At 40.0% G+C, this 21,533-nt stretch overlaps 1 protein-coding gene across 2 annotated transcripts in view; it reads right to left on the minus strand.

Moving 5' to 3' along the window:
- The window catches only part of LOC117827342 (SPRY domain-containing SOCS box protein 4-like), an 89,909-nt gene that overhangs the window by 61,839 nt on the left and 6,537 nt on the right, over positions 1-21,533 (minus strand). Inside the window, exon 1 of one of the 2 annotated variants that reach the window (XM_034703900.1) lies at positions 2,628-2,728. The exons of the other annotated variant lie outside the window; for it this stretch is intronic. The gene's annotated coding sequence lies outside the window, so the exon portion shown is untranslated. Of the gene's footprint in view, positions 1-2,627; positions 2,729-21,533 lie in introns of those variants that run through there. 2 annotated transcript variants of the gene reach the window in all.

Below are 21,533 nucleotides of genomic sequence, written 5' to 3' on the forward strand. Positions count from 1 at the left end.
CAAGGTAGATCAAGGAAAATGATTGAATATTTTCAGAGAAATTAACCTGAAGAATTTTAGTAAACACCAATATATATATACATTTTTTTTTTGTGCCAATGAGTTTTGAATCTAACAACTAGATATTTTCCATAAAAGTCTCTCAGAACTACAATACTTTCTAGCCAATGCGTAGTTCAGTGCATCAATGTGTAACAAGGAAACAGCTCCGCAGCTCAACAGCGTTAAGAACACAGTATGGGTAATAATGTTGACCTTTCACATACATGTTCTAAGGAAGTGGTTAGGATGAGTTGGTTTACTGAAAGTATGAACTGACGATAGTGGCTCTATCTGACAGCTCATGTTTATGAGTCATGCTGTTTACTGTAAACCCAATCAGCAGTATGATGTCACTATGAAAAGGGGGAAATATGTGAAATATATGATCTTTTGATTCTAGAACTGTTCGGTATGTAAACAGTTATTAAATCAAAATTAATCAAATATCTATTTTCAAGTTGTGGACAAAACTGATTATCATGCTTATCCTGCAGCTTCTTGTCCTCAGAGGCCACTGCTGCTTCATCTACGGGAGGAGTGGGCAAGAGAGCGTTTCAATCTAGAATCTGACCGCTGAACAATGCCAAATAGTCCTGGGCGATAATTTGATAACGATAGTTATAGCGATATAATTTTTCTCGATTAAATATAAAACATTTTTGATAACAATTCGTTATAAATAGAAATGTAATTAAACCCCCAAGCCTCTTAAAATGGAGGGGGGCACTAATGAGCCTTACACTCTAGGAAGAAGACGGCATTGAACAGCCAATCATGTTGCAGGGTGAGAGGTGGGCGGGGCTTAAAGACGTTCAGAGCTGGATGTAAACACAGCTGGAATGAGCGACAGCGGCACCAAAGAAAACTCAAAACCTACCAACTCAAAGCAGAGTCGTTAGTCTGACACTGGCTATGTTTACATGAGACTTTTAATTCCTCTTTAATTCAGAATTAAAATTATATCCTCTTTAAAAAGATTTTAAATGACCATGTAAACACCTAATTCCGAATGAAAATTACCATTCCGAATTAAACTTAAATCCGAAGTAAGTGGCTGGTTTAATCTGATTTTAAATCCAAATTGAATAATTCCTCGATCATGTATACGTTCATTCCACTTTACATTAATTCCGGTTGTTCTGCGCATGCTCGTTCCCTTGTCCTGTCGCGATGACGCACATATTCCGCGCTGGCGGGCAAATATTTCAGGCTGATTTAGAGCAGCTGTCGCACTAATCGGCTTTGATTAGCCAAAATACGGTCTTCCGCCTCCCTTCTCCGGTCCTCTATCTCTCTTCTCCTCCTCAGCTGACGAAAGTGAAGCAGCATGTTTGTGTCCAGCTGCTTATTCAAACCTATAATCAAAATCAAAGCGAGAGTTGTACTTATTGTGTGGTCTTCCATGTAACCAAAAATAAAAGAAGCAGGAACTGGAGTCTGTTTTCTTCCGGTAAACGTAAATACGTCACGCCCACCCCTGTCCAATCAGAACCCTTCCCAACCCCCAGACCTGAAGCGGAATTAAATAAAGACCATTAAATGTTTTTTCCATGTAAACCTCAATACGGAATTACTATTTCCATGTAAACACAAAGGAGAGTACTTTAATTCTGAATTATTTAATTCTGAATAATTAATTCTGAATCAAAAAGCATCATGTAACCGTGGCCAGTGTGTCGACTCTGAGTTAACTATTAACTTAATACACTTCATTAAATATACTCTCAGGATGTGGGTAAAGGAAGAGCACAGAGATAACTTCTGCTGTTCATTTCAAACACGTTTAATGTCCACCGCGACGTCGGACAACTGAACACCAAACGAGCGTGATGCATTCACTGCACTGTGGGAAACTACATCACTCTGCATGTAACCCTTAGTAACCTTAAAGGGGAGAGCACAGCTCAAAACAATCCTCTACTAAACTGATACACAGTTTACAATTTGATATTTCTTTGTTGTTAATGTAAATCAAATTATGGAAAAAAACTCAATCTGAGAAAAATAAGAATGTACAAACTAAAACTTAATTAATACTAATTTTACACAAAAGACCTGCTTCCTGTTAGCACCATCAGAAATGATGGATTCAAGAAGTTTATCAAAAAACTAAATCCAGATACAAACTAACAAACTGTCTGGTTTCCTTAACTTTCACTCAGAAGCAAAAATCTGCATTTAAATTTAGATGAAATAATGATTTGATATTTATCGTGATAATTATCGTTATCGACTGATATTAAATATTTTGTCCTGATAACATAATTTTCAATATCGCCCAGCCCAAATATTCCCATTTCTATGCCTTTTAATGTATTTTCATCTTGTTGGAATCTGATTAAAGACCTTTTTTGGATGATTGCATGACGCCAACTGTCTTTCTCTCTCCGACTTCCAAGTCGACACCAGCAGTGTGATGAGAGCGTCAGCAAACATTTAAACACCGGAAGTGCCAAGTGATACATTTCAGTTTTGTGCTGGCAAGTCAAAAGACGTCATATCTCGCTGTGAATGGACGAATGCCTTTAAAACGGAGGGAAAAGAGTGAAAACTCACAGTAGAAACAGAAGCAGAAACAGACTCACTCATTCAGACTGTTCTGTGGAGGGTAAAGGTCAAACTGATGAACACCTCTCTATGTGAAAACAAAAGACCTCATCTCATTACCAGATCCACTGAAAACATTCTTTAATGCCACAACGGTCTGATGTTGCTATGACTACTACAGACTGAGGGGGACACATACAGTCACACACATGGAGGCAGACAGGCAAGGATGTAGGATGTCGGATGAGGGCCTACAGAGAGGAGGTCTCCACTGTAAGAGTGAGCAGAAGTGAGAGGGATACAGAGAGCCAGAAATAGAAACAAAATAATGAGCCTCTTATCATCCGCTCTATCGTTTCTATCTCTCCTCTGCTTTCCCTCTTCACTCTATCTCCCAGTCATCTGTCCTCTCATTCTCTTCCACCTGAAAGGACCAAATATTTCCCCTGGGTCACTCTGCCGTATGAGAGAGATATATTACACCAGGAATTTTCGATTATGTGACAGCAGAAAGCGTTGCTTCCAAAATATAAAAAACTCTGCTGTAGAAAAGGAAGATACTGGTTCAAGTACAGTTTTTGAATTGAACATTTGAATCTCTATTTAGAAATTCTACAATGTATAATTTGAGGACGGGGTCTCGGATTTCAGTATGAGAAGTGATTTTAGTTTATCATATGTTCATAATCCAAATAGTTCTGATTCATCACTTTTCAGCAGGCTTAGTTGTATGCAGACATGCAATCTGCTGACATTCCGGCTCCTATTAGTTGTGACCTGAAAATGTATGCAGTGCAGCTGACAAACCAACTGACATCCTCATGGATGATTTGAAAGTCTCGTAGTTCGATTTTTCAGGTCGTAAAATGTGGAATTTCAGATGAAGAATTACATCCTGGTGCGAGTTCCTTTTAAAGAATGAATAATCTGTCGTACTATCATTGAATATTTAACTTATTGTTTTGTTTAAAAAATGTCATCAAACTTTGATAAAGTTTCATTAGAGCGGTTGATAATTTGTCATTTTTTGCCAATCAGATTTGAAATGCTTCCTTTGTAAGGTCAACTAACTATAACACATAAAGGAGCAGAGACTCTTACATTAAAGGAGCTCAAACCAAGAAATGTATGACATACAACTAATTTTAAATTAAACAACAGAAAGGTGATATTTTTGGACATATGGGGCCCCTTCATGGATACAATATTGAAAAGCTAACTAGGGTGTAGTTGATAATGTTGTTATCTGTAAGATATTTTTGTATCATTATAACTGTCTGCTAACAAAGTGTTAAGCAATATAATGTTTATGGTAGATATGGGAAAGACCTTTGCTGATATAGGTGAGTGAGTGACATGGGATCAGACTGTAAATAAAATGGACAGCGTCGCTCCGCCTTTTCCCATGGAACGGTTTTGAAGCCAAAAAACCTTGTCCCTGAACGCTGCCATCTTGTAAATTTTTCTGCAGCCAGTCTACGCAGTAGAGAAATTCTCTGTTGCCACGGTAATTTCTGTGTTGCCACAGTAACGAGCTCTGCCCTACAGCGTAGCGTCACAAGATCCTACGGAGTTTCCCTCTACAGCAGCTGTCAATCAAAGCAAACCAGGAAGTAAAACCCTGTTTTTTTAACCTCTGATAACTAACGAAAAAGAAACTTTTCAGAAAAAAGAGACCTTGAACACAAAACAGTCAAATAATAACTACATATCACCACAGCATACGGATGTGAGAAACATTCATACCACGTATATTTATTTTTTAAAGTTTGGCCGCAGCCCCATTCAAATGAATGGGGGAGACAGAGTTTTTGTCCTATACGGCAGCCAGCCACCAGGGGGAGCAGTTTGTGTGGAAGCTTCACTTCCAGCCGAACAAGCTGCACCCCTGCATAGGATAGGTTTCAACAATTCTTGTTGAGTATATTAACATTATTCCCAGGGCAAAATTATTACTATTTTCATTACTTTCTCTTTTTCTACGGTCTTTCTTTTGTTGATGGCCTCATTACTTCTTTTTATGTAACAATATATTTTATGTCTGTATTATTTTATTATTTCTTTCTTTTTCTGATTTGAGTTTTCTTCTGTTTGTTACCCGTTTTGAAAACAATAAAAAACATTATAAAAAATGATAAAAATAAAAAATGTAACATTTCAGCTTTAATTTACTTTATGTCTGATGGTCAACTTAATTGAATCCAAACTCCTGCTAACTCCACCCCTCTTTTCCACACTCAGTGTAATCTGCAGTTTCAAAGCTAGCTCTTGTTTCTTTGATCAATATAAAGCAATCGCTCAAATGTGTTACAGACACAGATCATTCAGCAAACATGACGATGTGTTGACATCTGTAGTCTGAATACAAACACCTGTTGGTGTCTGTAGAGGGGTTGAGGAGAGGAAGAAGAAGAACAGCTGGAGTTGGCTCACATCTAACTGTCTCCTCATGTCTCTGTGTCCTCTACAGCATCTGTGTCCTCTCCAGCATCTGTCCACTGGGAAGTCAACAGCCACGTCAATGTGACTGAACTGGCCTAGACACATCTGTCCTCATCTTTATCTACCCCCCCCCCCCAACCACACACCCACACAGACACCACACCACCCACACACACATACACACACACACACACACACACACATGCTCCTCTGTCTGACCCAGATCCTCTGTAATGAAAAACAAAAATGAATGAATGAATAAATTATAGGAGGGGGAAGCTCTCTATATTACATGAACTTGATGCCCTTTATTTTCACGTGAAGGTCTTTTCACTCCTTTATTTCTCCTTTAAATCACACATTCAGGCTTTTATTGATTCACACACATCTGCTTATGTCCTCTAATCCTCTATAAGTGGTAATGTTTCTTTCTTCCAACCTCACTCTCTCTCTTTGTCTCCCTCGTGCTCAAACACAAACTGATTTTTCACAGAATCAATCCAGTCCAAAAAGCACTAAGTGTTGCCTGGCTGACAGGACGCCTTTTTTCTAAAAGTGTTCTCTAAAAGCTCTGGTGTGCTTTCTTTGCCAATTTTAAATGTTATTATTAGTTTGAGGAAAGATGGTCAAATTGTGTAGAAGGTCTTTCCTTTTATCTCTGTGATGAATAAACACATTAGATGATGCTCGATATAAAAATAATGATACTGTGAAATCCAAAGCAAGGATATGTTTTGGGATTGGGTATTGTTTCAGTACTATGCCCTCAAACATTCCCATAATATACAGCTAAAGAGCCACATACCTCCCTCAGGACCCCCAAAAATAGAACCAAATATTGTGAATGTTGGGCCTGTATTTATCAGGTTGACATCAACGATACTCCAAAAGAAAAAAAGACTAAATGGATGAGTCACTGGTCATGACAAATCAGGACAGTGCATCTCAAAATAAGAGCTATCCAGAGCTATTTTAAGCTTTTATTTTAAGCTTCTTTCAAACACACTCCTGCAATTTTCCAGAAACTGTGTAATGTTTACAACATGATGACAGACAAAGCAATGGTGATAGATGATATGATGACAGTTTTTGCATTTACATCAATACTCCATGTAAACAGATGAATGTGTAGACATCTGCTCTGGTGTTGAAAATGTGAAAATTCCCCTCAGACATGATCACTTACAAAAGTTGGTAAAACTTCATTCTACAAGTTACATCTCATAAAATGCAAGACATTACCTACATGTTGCCAGAGCTAAAATGGAATCGTATAAACGTATGTTTTGAACCCATGAACCCAAGTTCTGAGTGAAGTTTTTCATATCAGGTGGGCCGTTGACATGCATGGTGCTATTTTTGCTTGTGAAAACACGTCAATCCACCTCCTTTGTTGTACCTGAGCTACAATCCTTATTCTGACCGAGAAAGGTGAAGGGTGGGCATTTGACAAGTTGTGGTTGACATTTTCATTATAACTACCCCTTTTCCCCATGGAGGTTCACAAACATCCACCAACTCAAGTTCAAAAATACGCAAAAGTCCTTCAGTCTAGGGTTGGGCGATAATTCGATAACGATAGTTATCGCAATATAATTTTCCTCGATATAAATATAAAACATTTTCGATAAAAAATCGATATAAATAAAAATGTAATTACACCCCCCCCCCCCCCCCCCCCGGGCCACTTAAATTGCAGGGAGGCGCTAATGAGCCTTAAACGCTAGTTGCCGCCCAACATTTGACAGAAGAAGAAGAGGCATTGAACAGCCAATCATGTCGCGGGGTGATAGGGGTGCGGGGCTTAAAGACGTTCGGAGCGGAATGTAAACACAGCTGAGATGATGGACAGCCAGTGGTTACTGTCTGACACTGTGCTAACTCTGCTTTAACTATTAACTTCATACACTTCATTAAATATACTTACAGGATGTGGGTAAAGGAAGAGCCAACTTCTGCTGTTTGTTTCTAACATGTTTAATGTCCACCACGACGGTAACACAACGGAGCACCGAACGAGCGTGATGCATTCACTGTACTGTGGGAAACAGTATTACTCTAACTGTAACCCGTAGTAATTTTAAAGGGGAGAGCACAACTCAAAACAATACTCCACTAAACTGATACACAGTTTACAATTTGATATATATTTGTTGTAAATGTAAATCAAATCATGGAAATGATCTCAATCTGAGAAAAATAAGAATGTACGAACTAAAACTTCACAAAAATCAAATTTTACACAAAAGACCTGCTTCCTGTTAGCACCATCAGAAATGAGGGATTCAAGAAGTTTATCAAAAAACAAAATCCAGACACAAACTAACAAACTGCTGGTTTCTTCAACTTTCACTCAGGACTAAAACTGTATCGTGATAACATAATTTTTCATATCGCCCAGCCCTACTTCAGTCCATCAGAAACTTCAGCCAGAAAGTGTTCTGAGGATCCCCAAAAACACTTGGACGATCTGGACTCCAGCTGATACGGACGTGCTGGACTCCAGCGGCAACAGCTTCTACGACTCGTCTCATCACTATCACCTCTCTCTCTTACTCCCCTCTAGTTTTTCCTCACCACTGTAACTAGCTAAATACTGCGATGTGCAATGCTCATGATGGATTAAGGTGAGGTCAGACTGAGTCTTACCCTGTCTTGAAGTTGGGTCTCTGTTCATAATTTGACATAGAGTGGTCTAGACCTCCTATGTTTGTAAAAGCGTCTTGAGATAACGTTTGTTGTGATTTGGCGCTATACAAATAAAGATTGATTGATTGATTGACTTCAAAAGCAGTCTCACAAAAGCTTGTCATCATTTCAATACTGCACACATGGAAACAAAGTATAATGTAAAAACAAATACACTATTTCTGCCACCTTTCTGTAAAATTCACTGGCAGCTCAACACACACAAACAAACAAACAAGCAAAATTACTCACACAAGCAGTTGCTAATTGACATTATAAGCAGGTGTTCTGCAGTGGTTGTCTAGAGTGGGAAGATGAATAGTGATTGCCATAATGTGACTTAGTGATTACGAACCAATTATCCCAGGCAAACACACTCATACACACATGCACACTAAAACATCTTCCAGACCCACCTCATCAAACTGTGGTCTGTTCTAAGTGGTTCTGACACGTGGGTTTGTGTCTGTGTTCATACTGATTCTACTGGAGGTGGTGTTTGTGTGTGTGTGCGCTTGTGACTATGTTTCTCTGTGTGTGTGTGTCACTGAGGCGGCATGCCTTCACAGTGTGAGCTGCTGGTCTGGTTTCCACTCACAGAGCTGTGAAGTGGTCTGATGAAAGCACACACATGGTGTCGGTGAGACGGTTCTGATCTTCTGTCATGACCACAGCATTTAAAAGCTTGGTGAAGTTCCCAGACTGACGCAGACATTAACAGGACGGAGCAGTTAGCAACAAGTCGAGTCATGGATATAAGCTTTACTGTAACGTCTGGATGCAACACAAAAATCTGACACATTTTCATCCAGAACTCCTTTTGCTTGATGCTTTATTTGGTCTTCACATGATGTAAATTCACCTTCACTGGAAGAAGTTAATCCATCTGATTCAAATATATGGGCATTGGGAATACAATCTACTACTATTCTGACAAGACACATCAAGTAGATTGGTCATAACAGGGGCAGTATGACTTGGGTTCAAGAGGTGCAAGGATTCCTCTGGTAAAATAAAGAGTGGCTGTTTGCTTCCTGGTTCTTTCATTCTGTATATCAAAGTGTTCTGAGGCAGGATGCAGCCAAACATGCTGCTGAAGGCTGTCCCATCAGTGTGTATGTGTGTGCGTGTAAATGGGCCAGATTAGATCCAGATGGGAAGATTGGCACCTTGCAAGGCAGCCTGTGCCATTAGTTTGTGAATGTGATGTGATGTGTGTGTGAATTTGTGAATGTGGCATGTAAATTGCTATAAATGGTCTGAGCACTAGAAAGCCATTGTGAAAGAGCAATTCTTTTAACATGTGCACTAATTGCAGATTCTGCATATAAATAGAAAAACAATTAGAAAAGTGACACCATTTGTACCTGATTTGCTTTGGTTAGTGTCTATACGTATACAGGGTACAAAACAGGCAAACCCCAATTTTCCCCTTTTTTTTAAATGAACCTCTACAGACCAAGCGGCAACCTCCGGTCTCAAACTATGAAGCTATTGCGGAAGTGTTACAAACTGCAATTCATCGAGAATCCACTTGAGGCTGGCTGCAGAAACACCAATTCAAACAAGACGATATTTGCAGCATTAATAAACATGTTTACAGCCTGGTTCAAAAAACGGCTTGGCTCTATGTAGCTAATTTCTCTATCGGCACACACTGTACGAGGGTTGAATTTTTCTAACCTGGCGGTTCAGAAGATATTAAGATTGCAAGTTTTTGCCCAAATAAGGACATGACTGACTTGACTCCCGGACGGGAACACATAGCTGTTGGCTAGGAGGCAGAAACTACGCCCCTTTACGTCACACTGTGCCTGGTTGAGTTCCGCATTTCCAATATGGCTGCCGCCGTCGATTGGCTTTAAAACAGCGCTCAGGAACAGATGGGTGACGTCACAAATACTACGTCCATTATTTATACAGTCTATGCTACAGACAGATATTGGGCTGCATGCACGACTTACAATCTGCTTTAAGGCATCATCACTCAACCCATCTCCATTCTAGCTTATCAAGTTGCTTCAGCTGTAAACAAAGGCGACGTGTGGGGGAAAAAAAGGCTTAATGTTTTTGCTGTTAGACAACAGTCACTAGGTCAGGCTCTTTATTGGACAGACTGGATCCTTGGTGTTCCATAAATACATCCAATATTGTCTTTTCTAATACCTTGTTGTAACCATCATTTGTGAGACAGATTGGAAAATTCCTATGTTGCTTGAGTCACAGAACAACTCTAGAGAGGTGTATCATTACAGCAGTGTGATGGCTTCTGAAGCACTCTAAGATAAGATAAGAGATAAGATAAGATACTCCTTTATTCATCCCACAAAGGGGAAATTCATAGAATTACAGAAGCAAACAAAAAGCTGTACAGTACAAGAATTTCAACAAGAATATAGAAAAAAAAAAGTCCATCAGAGACGACAGCTTGGCCATAATTCTCCTGTCAGCCACCACCTCCACAGGGTCCAGGACTGAGCTGGCCCTCTTCACCAGTTAGTTCAGTCTTGCTCTCCTGTATCCTGTCCGCCCACAGCAGGTGAAATCCTTCCAATGTGGCATTCGTGTCAGTTCGTGTATCTCTAGATTACAGATCCATTAAATTTGGGGTTTATATCGCTTTTGTCTGACATGAGGCGTGGCTTGTTTTTCAGATATTTTTACCAAAGTATTATCCACCAGAGTACTGCTGTCTTACCCCTTATGCTAATTGAGCTAATCTCACAGTCTTTGTAACATATGCAGCCAGTTAGCAGGGCGATCTTGAAATGTTTTGGCTACACATTTAGGGAGCTGACACATCATCCATCTTTTTAGAAACTCTATAGGTTATAGCCAAAGGGTTAAAGATTTGGATTACAGCAGACAGGTTCTGCCTCTTTCATTCTCCACACAGACTTATTGTTTAAAAGTAAAGTGTGCTCAAATGCCAAGTGGAAATGCTACCCCTTATACGATTGGACACCAGACTTCGATCACCAAGAACACAGATGCTGTACTTTAATAGATTGACAAGATTATAAGATGCCCGAAACTGTACTCGGAGAATGCTAATATTAGCTTTTACTCTAATTTGTAATCCCTCTATGCATTAGTTATTCAGTGATTTAATACCTGAGGCAAACTGGTGCAGCCAACTTCTGTGATCTTGTAGTAACACATGCTAATGTGAATACAGCCTGAGGGGCCTTTTTTAAACCCTGAACCCACCGTCAGCGTGTGTGCATTATGAATTTTTAAAACACAGTATGTACACCTCAGTGTGGCCATGAATCATTTAAATGATCATCTTTCTCCTATTCTGGAACTAAACATGGTATATGTTTGAATAAACCACCCTCACTTCTCACCTTTACACACACCATCATCAACATCTGCAGTGAAACGTTACGATTTCTCCTCCTCATACATGCTGTTAAGGTCTCTCATCTTTCTTCCACCTCTCTCTTTTCCCTCTTGTTTTCACAAGCTTCCATGTTTTCTGAAATGACTCATTACAATACAAGCCTCCTTCATAATGCAAACCTCTTCTCCTCTCACCTCCTTGTCTCTGTTGACTGCTTCTTTCTCACCTTCTTTTCATCCGTCTTTTACACACCCTCTTTTTCTTCCCTTTCCCTCTCTGAATCTGCCCACCATCTTTGATTGCTCTTCCTGTGTATCCTCCCTTTTATATTAATCATTCACTTTTTATCCCATCCTTGTGCTTCTTTTATCCCTCTTCTTTGCTCTTTCGGCTTCCATCCTTCTTTTTGCCGTGGTTTATACATCAATGTTGTGTTTCTGAAAAGTTCTTGCCATGCACTCTTCTTTCCTTCCTCTACAGTTTTCTACAGCTGAAAAGCATAACCCCAGCTCCGCCCTTTTGACTCGATGCTGTCCGTCATAGAGCATGTGAGTCACATTTCTGTTCACTCCTGCCATGACTTTGCATGACATGATGTTAAAATACACACACACACACACGCATGCACACAATTAGCTAATCAGCTTGCCTCGTGTCCATCATTAGCTCACTATGACAACAGGGAGCAGAAAGTACCAGCTGCAAGCTACAACCAGCTGTGTTATTATTATCTTTCTTTTGTGTGTGCGTCTGTGTGTGTGTGTGTGTGTGTGTCTGTGTGTGTGTGTGTGTGTGTGTGTGTGTGTGTGTGTGTGTGTGTGTGTGTGTGTGTGTGTGTGCGTGCGCTTTTGATTATTTGCTGGCCTCGCTCCCTCATTTTAAGTGTAAGAGTGTGTATGTGTGTGTGTGTGGGGAGTGTAAGAGTGGCTGTGTGGAGGTCTATCTCTATAATTAGGGCAGACCAGCCACACACATGGGTCTCCCCTGACACTTCCCCTCCAAGATCTAAATATTCATGAGACTCTAAACGCTTTCATGAGCTCTGTAATTATGGCTGGAAAAAAGACAGAAAGAGACAAAGAGGGTAAAAGAAAGAGAGAGTGGGAGGCAGAAGAGGAAATGCCCTCACACGTTTCTAAACAGGCTGTCCATTAGTGTTAGAGGTATCAATGGTGGTGTGCAGCTCTGTTGTCCAAACTTGGAAAGCCTGAGATTATTTCTGACAAGATATTTCACAGGTTTGGTTTGGTGTGAAGAACAAGGTTTCACTAGAAACAAAAGCTTTGATTTTTTTTTACTTTTATTGTATAAAGAGTAGCTTAATCTGATTTGGAGAGCTCACTGCTGGAGAATTATATATATATAGATATTTTATTCAACCTTTATTTAACCAGATAAAAGACTCATTGAGATCCAAGACCTCTTTCACAAGGGTGACCTGGCCAAGAGAGGCAGCAACACACGTCATAGTACAACAAACATTGAAATATAAAATACAAGCAATTTGATAAAGTGCACAAGTTATTTCGCAGTAACAATTTAAGAACACAGGCACTGCTCGCAGGATTTCCGTTGTCGTTTTCTTAAGATGGAGCGGAAAGCTTCCAATGAAACAAATGCTGACAGTTTCAGTTCAGATTGGAGGGCATTCCAAGCAGAGGGGGCAGAGAAACTGAATGCTTTTTTTCCTGTTTCAGTTCGAACACGAGGAGTAGAAAGATACAAAATATCATTTGAACATAGGGCATAACGGCTTCCAGTTCCCTGAAGAAAAGTGTATAAATAAGTAGGAGCCAAGCCAAGAAGAGCCTTATAAACCAGAGTCATCCAGTGTGTATACCTCCTTACATTTAACGAAGGCATGCCAGCTTTAACGTATAGTTCGCAGTGGTGGGTGTGGCGGCTACAACCAGTGATAAACCTCAGAGCACAGTTGTAGACAAGAACCAAGGTCTGTAGGCAGCTGGATGAAGCACACATTTACACAACATCGCCATAATCAAGCACAGGCAATTCTACTGGAAGTATCCAGCATACTTACTGTTTGCTGTGTATTTAGAGAGCCCTGAATCGTACACTGACAAAAAGGTGGATGGATGTCAAGAGGTGGAGTGATAAAGAGGAAATTCTTTTCGACAGCTGGGAGTAGAAATCACTTAAGACTCAACAGTCCAAGCAGTCAGAATCAATAGTCGGTTATCCCTTTTTTTATGACAGCTTCAAAAAACAGAATCCCTGAATTGATTCCCATTTGGCTCGGGGTATAGCCAAGTAACAGTGGGCGAAAAAACAAACAAACTAAGGCTGACATCAGGATTGGACCCACTACTGACTGATCTAATTTTCTACAGGTCTGTTGGGTAAAAGCTTTTCCTCAGGTGATTTAGCAAGTCGAAGCTACAATACTACAACAGCTTGTCATAATCCAGTAATGCACTTCTAACTCGTCTTTCCTTCATTCTGTATATTCAGAACACGGCAATATGCAGATGATAAATGCTAATCTCAAAGGTCTCAGTTTGCTTCGAACTAACCAGTTGGAATGATGTGTTGTCTGACCTAGAAACACAGAAACAAAGAGGTGTTTACAGCTAATCTGAATAAACAGAGTAGAAGGGAAGGCAGAAGACAGCTTGTTAACAGTGTGACTGTTGCTTGATTACTCCACCTCCTCTACTGGGTAAAAAAAGAAATCAAAATAATAATAGATTCCAAATGCATGCCAGCATTGATAAATCAGAGGTGTAATGGAGGCAAAGTGAACAGTGCCTGGTGTGGACAGCTGACTTGCTTACTTTACTTCACACAGGAATATCTATCGAGTAGAAGGTATATAAAGATCATACAAAAGCATGAGCATTCCACTGTTGGTACGTAGCGCATCCATCCACTAATAGCCGGGGCTGTAGCATTGCATACTTATATAATGCTCCGCTATACAGGATGTAGACCCATACAGATGTTAGATGGCATTCAGTAGCATGGCGTGGTTTCACAGTATTTTGACCATAGACTGTAAAAAATATGGACGCAGTATCCGTGAAGTCATCCATCGTTTTGAGGCCAGTCGACGGCGGCAGCCATATTTGTGCTGTCAAGTGATTGTGACGTAAAGAGGCGGGCTTTAAGCCTCCTAGCCAACAGCTACAGTGTTCCCGCCTGTCAATCAAGTCAGCTGTGCCTCTTATTAGAAGACTTGTAATCTCAATATCTCCGAATTTGCCGCGTCAGAAAAAATCACCCCCCGTACAGTGTGTGCCGATCTAGAAATGAGTTATCCAGACTACACTCGTCTTTTGTACCATGCTGTAAACATGTTTTATTCATGTATGTGGTGTACTTCTAGAGCCAGCTTCAAGTGGATCCTCGATGAACTGCAGTTTTTTGCACTTCCGCATTGGACTCATATTTTTAGACCGGAGGTTGCCGCTTGATTTTGACGTATGAAATGGGGATAAAGTTGTATGTAGGCTGTGTCTAGTTTAACTGGCTGATAGGCTCAAAATGATTGATTTTTGAGTTTTTAGGAATGTGGTGACTACGTTCTCAAAGGTACAGTGTGTCGAAATGGGAATCTTTAGAGATATCTAGTGGTCAAATTCTAGATTGAAACACTCCTTTGCTCACCCCTCCCATTGGAGAAGTCACGGTTGCCTTCAAGGACAAAACGATCCTGTGAATAACTTCCATCAAGTTATTTTTTTTCTTCATCTTCCAACCTGTGCATTCCGCACAACCACTCACTAAATACAAAAACGTGCATCAATCAATCAATCAATCTTCATTCTAAATACACCCAAATCACAACAAATGTTATCTCAAGACGCTTTTACATATGAGCAGGTCTAAACTGTACTCCATGTTAAATTTTCAACAAAGACCCAACATCAAGACAGGATACGATCCAGTCCCCTCTTACTGACAGGACTCAGTCTGATCTAATCTTAATCCAACATGAGCATTGCACCCTGCAGTATTTAGCAAGTTACAGCGGCAAGGAAAAACGTCCTTTTAACAGGCAGAAACCTCAAACAGAACCAGACTCTTGTTAGACGGCCATCTGCCTCAACCAAGTTGGGGTTGGAAAGAGGGATAGAGGAGAATAAGAGAAAGAGAGAGAGAGCGGCGATGATAGTGATGAGATGAAAAGTAGTAGTAGATGTTACTTGGATGTCCATTCTGTGCTACAGTAGACACATGGTGGTGCAACATTGCGACCTCCGTGGGATGGAACCCACAGTTTTCATATTTAAGGGAGTATAAATAAATAAAAAATATTTCTGAATATTCTATTCTATTTCTACCCAGTCTTTACTGCTCAATGCAGCTAATTGCAACACACAACACCTTTAATTGAACTGAATTTGGTTCCAATCCCTAGTAAAAAGGAAGACTGCTTCCTTAAATGCCATTGAAGAATCTGTGCATAAATGTATGTATCCATATGCATTTACTTTATGGTTCCTCAGTTTTTAGTGACATGTTTTATAGTTCTAAAACCAATCATTGTTCAAAACGAATGAGCAGCTCTCAGGTTTGTTACACTACAATAAAGTGTCACCGGCTGGGTTTCCCACAAGCACCTCAGCACAGATTTCACTCCGTTCCCTCTAAAGCCTGAGGACAAATTTAATGTCACATCTAATATTGTCGCAAATATTATGTGTGGTAAGCAGCCCTTGCAGTGCTGTCTGCTCTATTTTTGGATTTATAAGTAAATAGCTGGAGAGGAGAGCCAGGATTCCTGTTACAAAAACAGTGAGAGATGAAACATGAGAACGCTTCAAGGCTTTCAAAGAGAGGCTCCAGCAGGAAAGGCTTTTGTTGTTTCTCTTCGGCAGACTAAGAATTAAACATCTCTAGCAGGATATTTGCTGTTTATCCAGAGTATACCATGGCAGATTCTACACTATTTGAGCAAGCATCACATTGCATTTCTTTGCAATTTCAAAAAGTTACAAAACAATCACATGCTCACTTTACATTCCAGGATGAGTCAGTTGATTTTATACAACAGGAAAAGCAATCAGGGAGTCTCCTGGAAAATATGAAATCACCAGGAGACTGCAGCGTATTCAGAGCAGCCTCACTGACACATGGTGACCTAGCACTGATACTAGAGATGTGAATTTCAAGTATTTTCTGTGATTTATTTTTGAAAATGTTAACGATTAATTATCAATTAATCATAAAAAAAAAACACGTAAAGGTTTTCCATGTCAAAAAGAATGCCAAATGCGTTTTTTCCCCTGAATCAAATTTTCCTACAGGACACATTGTATATAACTGACAGCATTGAGTAGCTACGGATCGTATTGAGGTGTTCAAAATGTTTAACACCCTGAATATCAACATGGGAGGTTCATAACCTCCGCAGACATACAGTCATAAAATTGAAGGCTCAGATGACAACATGTGGATTTTCTGCAACAAGAAAACTGAACAGAAACATATTTTAGACTCACAGTGTCCAGTTTTCTGTCTACTCGTTCTTATTGAAAAAAATAAGCATGTGTACGCGGTCAGGTGTCAGCCAGGAGCGTAACCGGGTCATAATCAGTCCGGCGGCAGAAAAAAAAAGCGCTCGTGGAGACTTGTCACTCAGCCACAGCCCCAAGCTGAGCATCTCCGCTGTGCGCAACACCTGTAGTCAGCTGATTCACATCGAAACATGCTTTAAATTTAAAACACCTCCCTGATAGCTGAACGAAATATGAGAGCACATGATGTTTGTTCCACTTGATATGAAATTGAAATAAAAATATTTGTTTGAGTAAGGTCCTAACAATCAATTAATCTATACTCAATTAATAGGGAAGAACGGGGTTGGTTGTCACACTCTTAACTGTTCTGATGATTGCTCATCATCAAAACATCTTTCAATAGTCATTCCTACATTAAATTGAAGCGCAAGGTGTTGGCTTGAAATGTGTATCCCTCTCATTTTCCAACTCATTGTAACAAAGAGGCAATTAACTATCAAAGACATTCTGACACATTGTGACAACCAACCCCATCACGGGGATGGTTGTCACACACTATGGGGTTGGTTGTCACACACTATGGGGTTGGTGGTCACAATGGTATTTCAATGGGAAAAATATTTTTAAAAAGGCAAGAAGGCAGAACTAAATTTAAAAGTTTAATTGCACTGACAAGTGATGGGCCTACATAACTTAATGCATTTTAACATAAAATGAGCAAGGAACATGAACAGGAAACACATCTTTAGGCCAGCCTATATAACAACATAAAGAACAAAACAAATAGGACTAACAATAATGGCCGACTCAACTAGGCTACACGTAGTCATTGTCTGAGTTACAGTGATGGCAAATGTAGGGTCCGCGCACTCCAACTAATTTCACCATGCATGATTTTGCCAACATAGGGGTTGGTTGTTACATGTGAAAACCAACCCCAAAGAGAATGTGACAACCAACCCCAACTGGATTTTTTTGCTAGCATTAAGGCTAACAACCATCTAACAACTACTTAGCTAGCTAATAAAAATCTAAATTATAGCTTTCCCCTCACACTTTGTAAGGGTAACACTTGTTTTGTTATAAACCCATCGTTTAAAAGCCTAGAAGAAAAATACTGAGGAGCTGAATATTTGCAATTTGACATGAAAAACACAAAAAGTCCTCTCACCTCAAGTTCAGCTGTCTTACTCCAGAGAAGACTATGTAGGTGAGCTCTGATCCTAATTCTAGAAATGTCCATACCCTAATTTGAGAGACAGTGCATTCTGGAGGTGAGATATAACGAGTGTGCCTACCAACCCATGTGACAACCAACACCGTTCTCCCCTAATTGACATCCCTAATTGATACACACACAAAAGAGACCAAAGCACTTCAATATCACACACAAAAACAAACACAAACTGAATCAGCTTAAAAACGGTAAAATGAGCATTTCACCTCACACACTGATGTCATCTATATGCAAATGAGCTTCATCTATCCAGCTCTCTTTGCCTGCCAAACTGAGAAATTGCTGGAGAAAAGTTTCCATCAGATCAGACAAGATGTCAGACAAAATCATTTGGAAGCGATGGGGAGCTAAATGATTTGTGACATGATGGGACACAATGAGATGACATAACTAAGGTCTATTTGTCATAGCACTAATGATTTCATGTTCCCTGTTCCCTCACCCAAGGGAACCTGCCTGAACATGACTCACTACCGCAATCCCTAAAAAAAACTGATGCATGTCACAAAGGATGACAAGGTGATGACAAGCAGCATCATCTTCGCCCTGACAAACTAACGAGCGAGCGAAAACACAAGGAGATACATGTACAGCTGCAAACAACATCACAGATGAATTAAGAGAAAACCATTTACCTTCAAACTGGAAATATATTATCCTCATCCTCTGTTCCCTCTACAGCAGTTGATGTCATGTCTGTAGTGCCGTTTTCCTTGAGTGACATCTGCGTGGGTGTTTGTGTGTGTGTGTGTGTGTGTGCGTGTGTGTGTGTGTGCCTGACCCTGAATGTGCCTGTGTGCATTTTGTAAGCTCAGCAATCTATCAGTGACTTTACAAAAGGCTGCTGAATATAAATCCATCCCAGCTCCATCTGCCAGTCAAAGGCACATATATTCACGTGGCTGTCCAAGGACAGAGAAATATAAATGACCAAGACTAAGCTAGAGCGGCGAGAGTGGTGGACAGACAAAGAGACAAATAGAGAGACCTTCATGCAGGCTTCCATCTTTTAGAGTTAGAGAACATGAGGCTAAAGGCATGCTAACAGCTCTCTGAGGCTGAACTTAGTCAAAGTGATGCTCTAAGATAGACTAGCATGCTAAAATGAGCCCCTTTTATACAGCCTGTTCAATATAGGACAGCTACTCTTCTGTTACTCCCATAGACTGTATACAAAAATGGACGTGACGTCCCCCGACTGTTCCTGAACACTGTTTTGAGGCCAATCATCAGCAGACATGCCATATTGGTAATGCTGAACACAACCTAACTCTGTCCGAGCTAGTGTGAGGTAAAGAGGCGGGCCTTCCGCCTTTTCGCTAACAGCTACAGGGTTCCTGCCTGTCAATCCAGTCAGCCATGTCCTTATTTGGGCAAAACTCGTAATTTTAATATCTTCGAAAATACAGAGTTATTAAAAAATTCACCCCCCGTACAATGTGTGCCAATCATAGACTGTATAAAATATGGACGTAGTATCGGTGACGTCACCCATCTGTTTCTGAAGCGCTGTTTTGAGACCAATCATTGTCGGCAGCCATATTGCTGCTGTCAAGTAATTGTGACGAGGCAGGCTTTGAGCCTCCTAGCCAACAGCTACAGTGTTCCCGCCTGTCAATCAAGTAAGCTGTGCCTCTCATTGGAAGACTCGTAATCTCAATATTTTTGTTAGAAAAAAATTCACACACACCCTACAGTGTGTGCCAATCTAGAAATGAGCTATCCAGCCTTAACTCGTCTCTTGCGCCAGGCTGTGAACATGTTTATTTCTGCTGTAAAGATCAGCTTTTTTGAATTGGTGTGTATGTGGTTTCCGGTACTTCCGGAGCCAGCCTCAAGCGGATCCTTGATGAACTGCAGTTTTTAGCACTTCCGCATTGGACTCATATTTTTAGACCGGAGGTTGCCGCTTGGTGCAGATAGAGAAATTAGCTACTAAGACCTAAATAACTTTTGGACCAGGTTGTAAACATGTTTATTATTACAGAATTGGTGTCTATGTGGCTTCCGGTGTTTCTGCAGCCAGCCTCAAGCGGACGCTTGATGATTTGCAGTTTATGACACTTCCGAATGGGCTTCATATTTTAAGACTTGAGGTTGCCGCTGTGTTACTCCTTGGCATAATTTTGCTTTTCAGTTCCCTTATCAATGCCTTCCATTATTTTCCATGTACTTTGCAAAGCAATGACGTCATGCATCGCGAAAACCAGTCAGCGTGAATGACAACCAAGGGGTCCAGGAAGCAATTGTGGCAGACAGGAGACAGAAGCGGTCCAAAGTTTGGCTTAATTTTACGCAAAATGACCATCCAAGGGCGCTGATGGCCTAGCAGTCTAAGCGCCCCACGTATAGAGGCTATAGTCGCAGAGGTGGCTAGTTCAACTCCCGGCCGGTCGACTATTTGCTGCACGTCTTCCCCCACTCTCTGCTCCCCACATTTCCTGTCACTCTTCAGCTGTCCTGTCGATAAAGGCAAAAAGCCCAAAAATATAACTTAAAAAAAACAAAAGACCATCCAGTAAAATTCACATACAATTCAACATGAATGGAAAAAATAATAAAATAAAATATGTAATGATTTAATAGTTAGGTTTATGGTAAGATTCCTTTCCAGGGCTTTCGGATTTCCCTCTATATGGCTTAAAAGTATTCATAGTTTTTAAACATGTACCAAAAAATGATTTAGAAATTAGAGACTTATTAAAGAAGCCTGACAGCCTAATAAGAGTTTAATAATCATTTAGGTTTAACACTTTGATAACTAATAGGCTAACTGATCAACTGGTTGATAGAACAGTCATTCCCAAATAGTTTGAGTATTGATTAATCATCAATGTGAGAATTTGTCAGATACGCAATAATCTTTGAGTCTGGGACTTTTCATAGACTTTTTATAGACTAAACAAACTGAACAAATGAACGTAATGAGGTGAATCCAGTTATGAATATATGTGCAAAGATGTCGACCAACTAGATAACAGATCAACAAACAATTAAGCCACAGCTCTACCGTTGCTAAATTTGGCAATGTATGGATGTTTTTGTAATTGTATTTTGGACAGCTAGTCAGTGAAAATAAGCCATTACTAAATTATTAAGGACTATTGAATAATACAATTGACTGCCAGTTGCAGCCCCTGATAGATACATAAATGGATTAAAATCCTTTCAAAGCATCAATCTAACATTTTGCTCAAGCTTATCAAAATATGACAATCAAAAAACCTTAAGATCTATTTTGTGCCTTTATTTTAATCTAATCTGAGTCATCACAGGTTCAGATCTTTCAGCCTGCTTCCTTAAGAACCTGTTTCTCTGCTGTGGTGTACGACAAACACAGTGGGGGAGGTGGTGGAATCAAGTCCTTTAAAATAATAATGGCTGATTCAAAGCAGCTCATAAGGACTTCAATTGTTCCTGTCTTATCACCAGATCTCCTTGTGTGTTGCTAAGCATGGTGACACTTGTCATTGAAGAGATAAAAAGAATAAATAAAAGCCTAATGACTGGAGAAGAATTGGCCTATAATCTAACTAAAACCAACCATGCAACCAAGATGTTTATTAATGCTCAATGATACTGAGTCAACTGCTTCATGGTTGTTGCCTTTATGAACTGCCTGCAAAAGTCACCCATCTCTGCATCACTGCATTCAAATCTGTCATGTGATGGCATTATTTATTACTGGGATTACTCCAGCGTGTCTCCAGCTGATCTTCCATTATATCATTCTGAGGATTTTAAACAC

This window comes from Notolabrus celidotus, chromosome 15 (assembly GCF_009762535.1).
Source record: "Notolabrus celidotus isolate fNotCel1 chromosome 15, fNotCel1.pri, whole genome shotgun sequence".
In the NCBI taxonomy this organism is placed as follows: domain Eukaryota; kingdom Metazoa; phylum Chordata; class Actinopteri; order Labriformes; family Labridae; genus Notolabrus; species Notolabrus celidotus.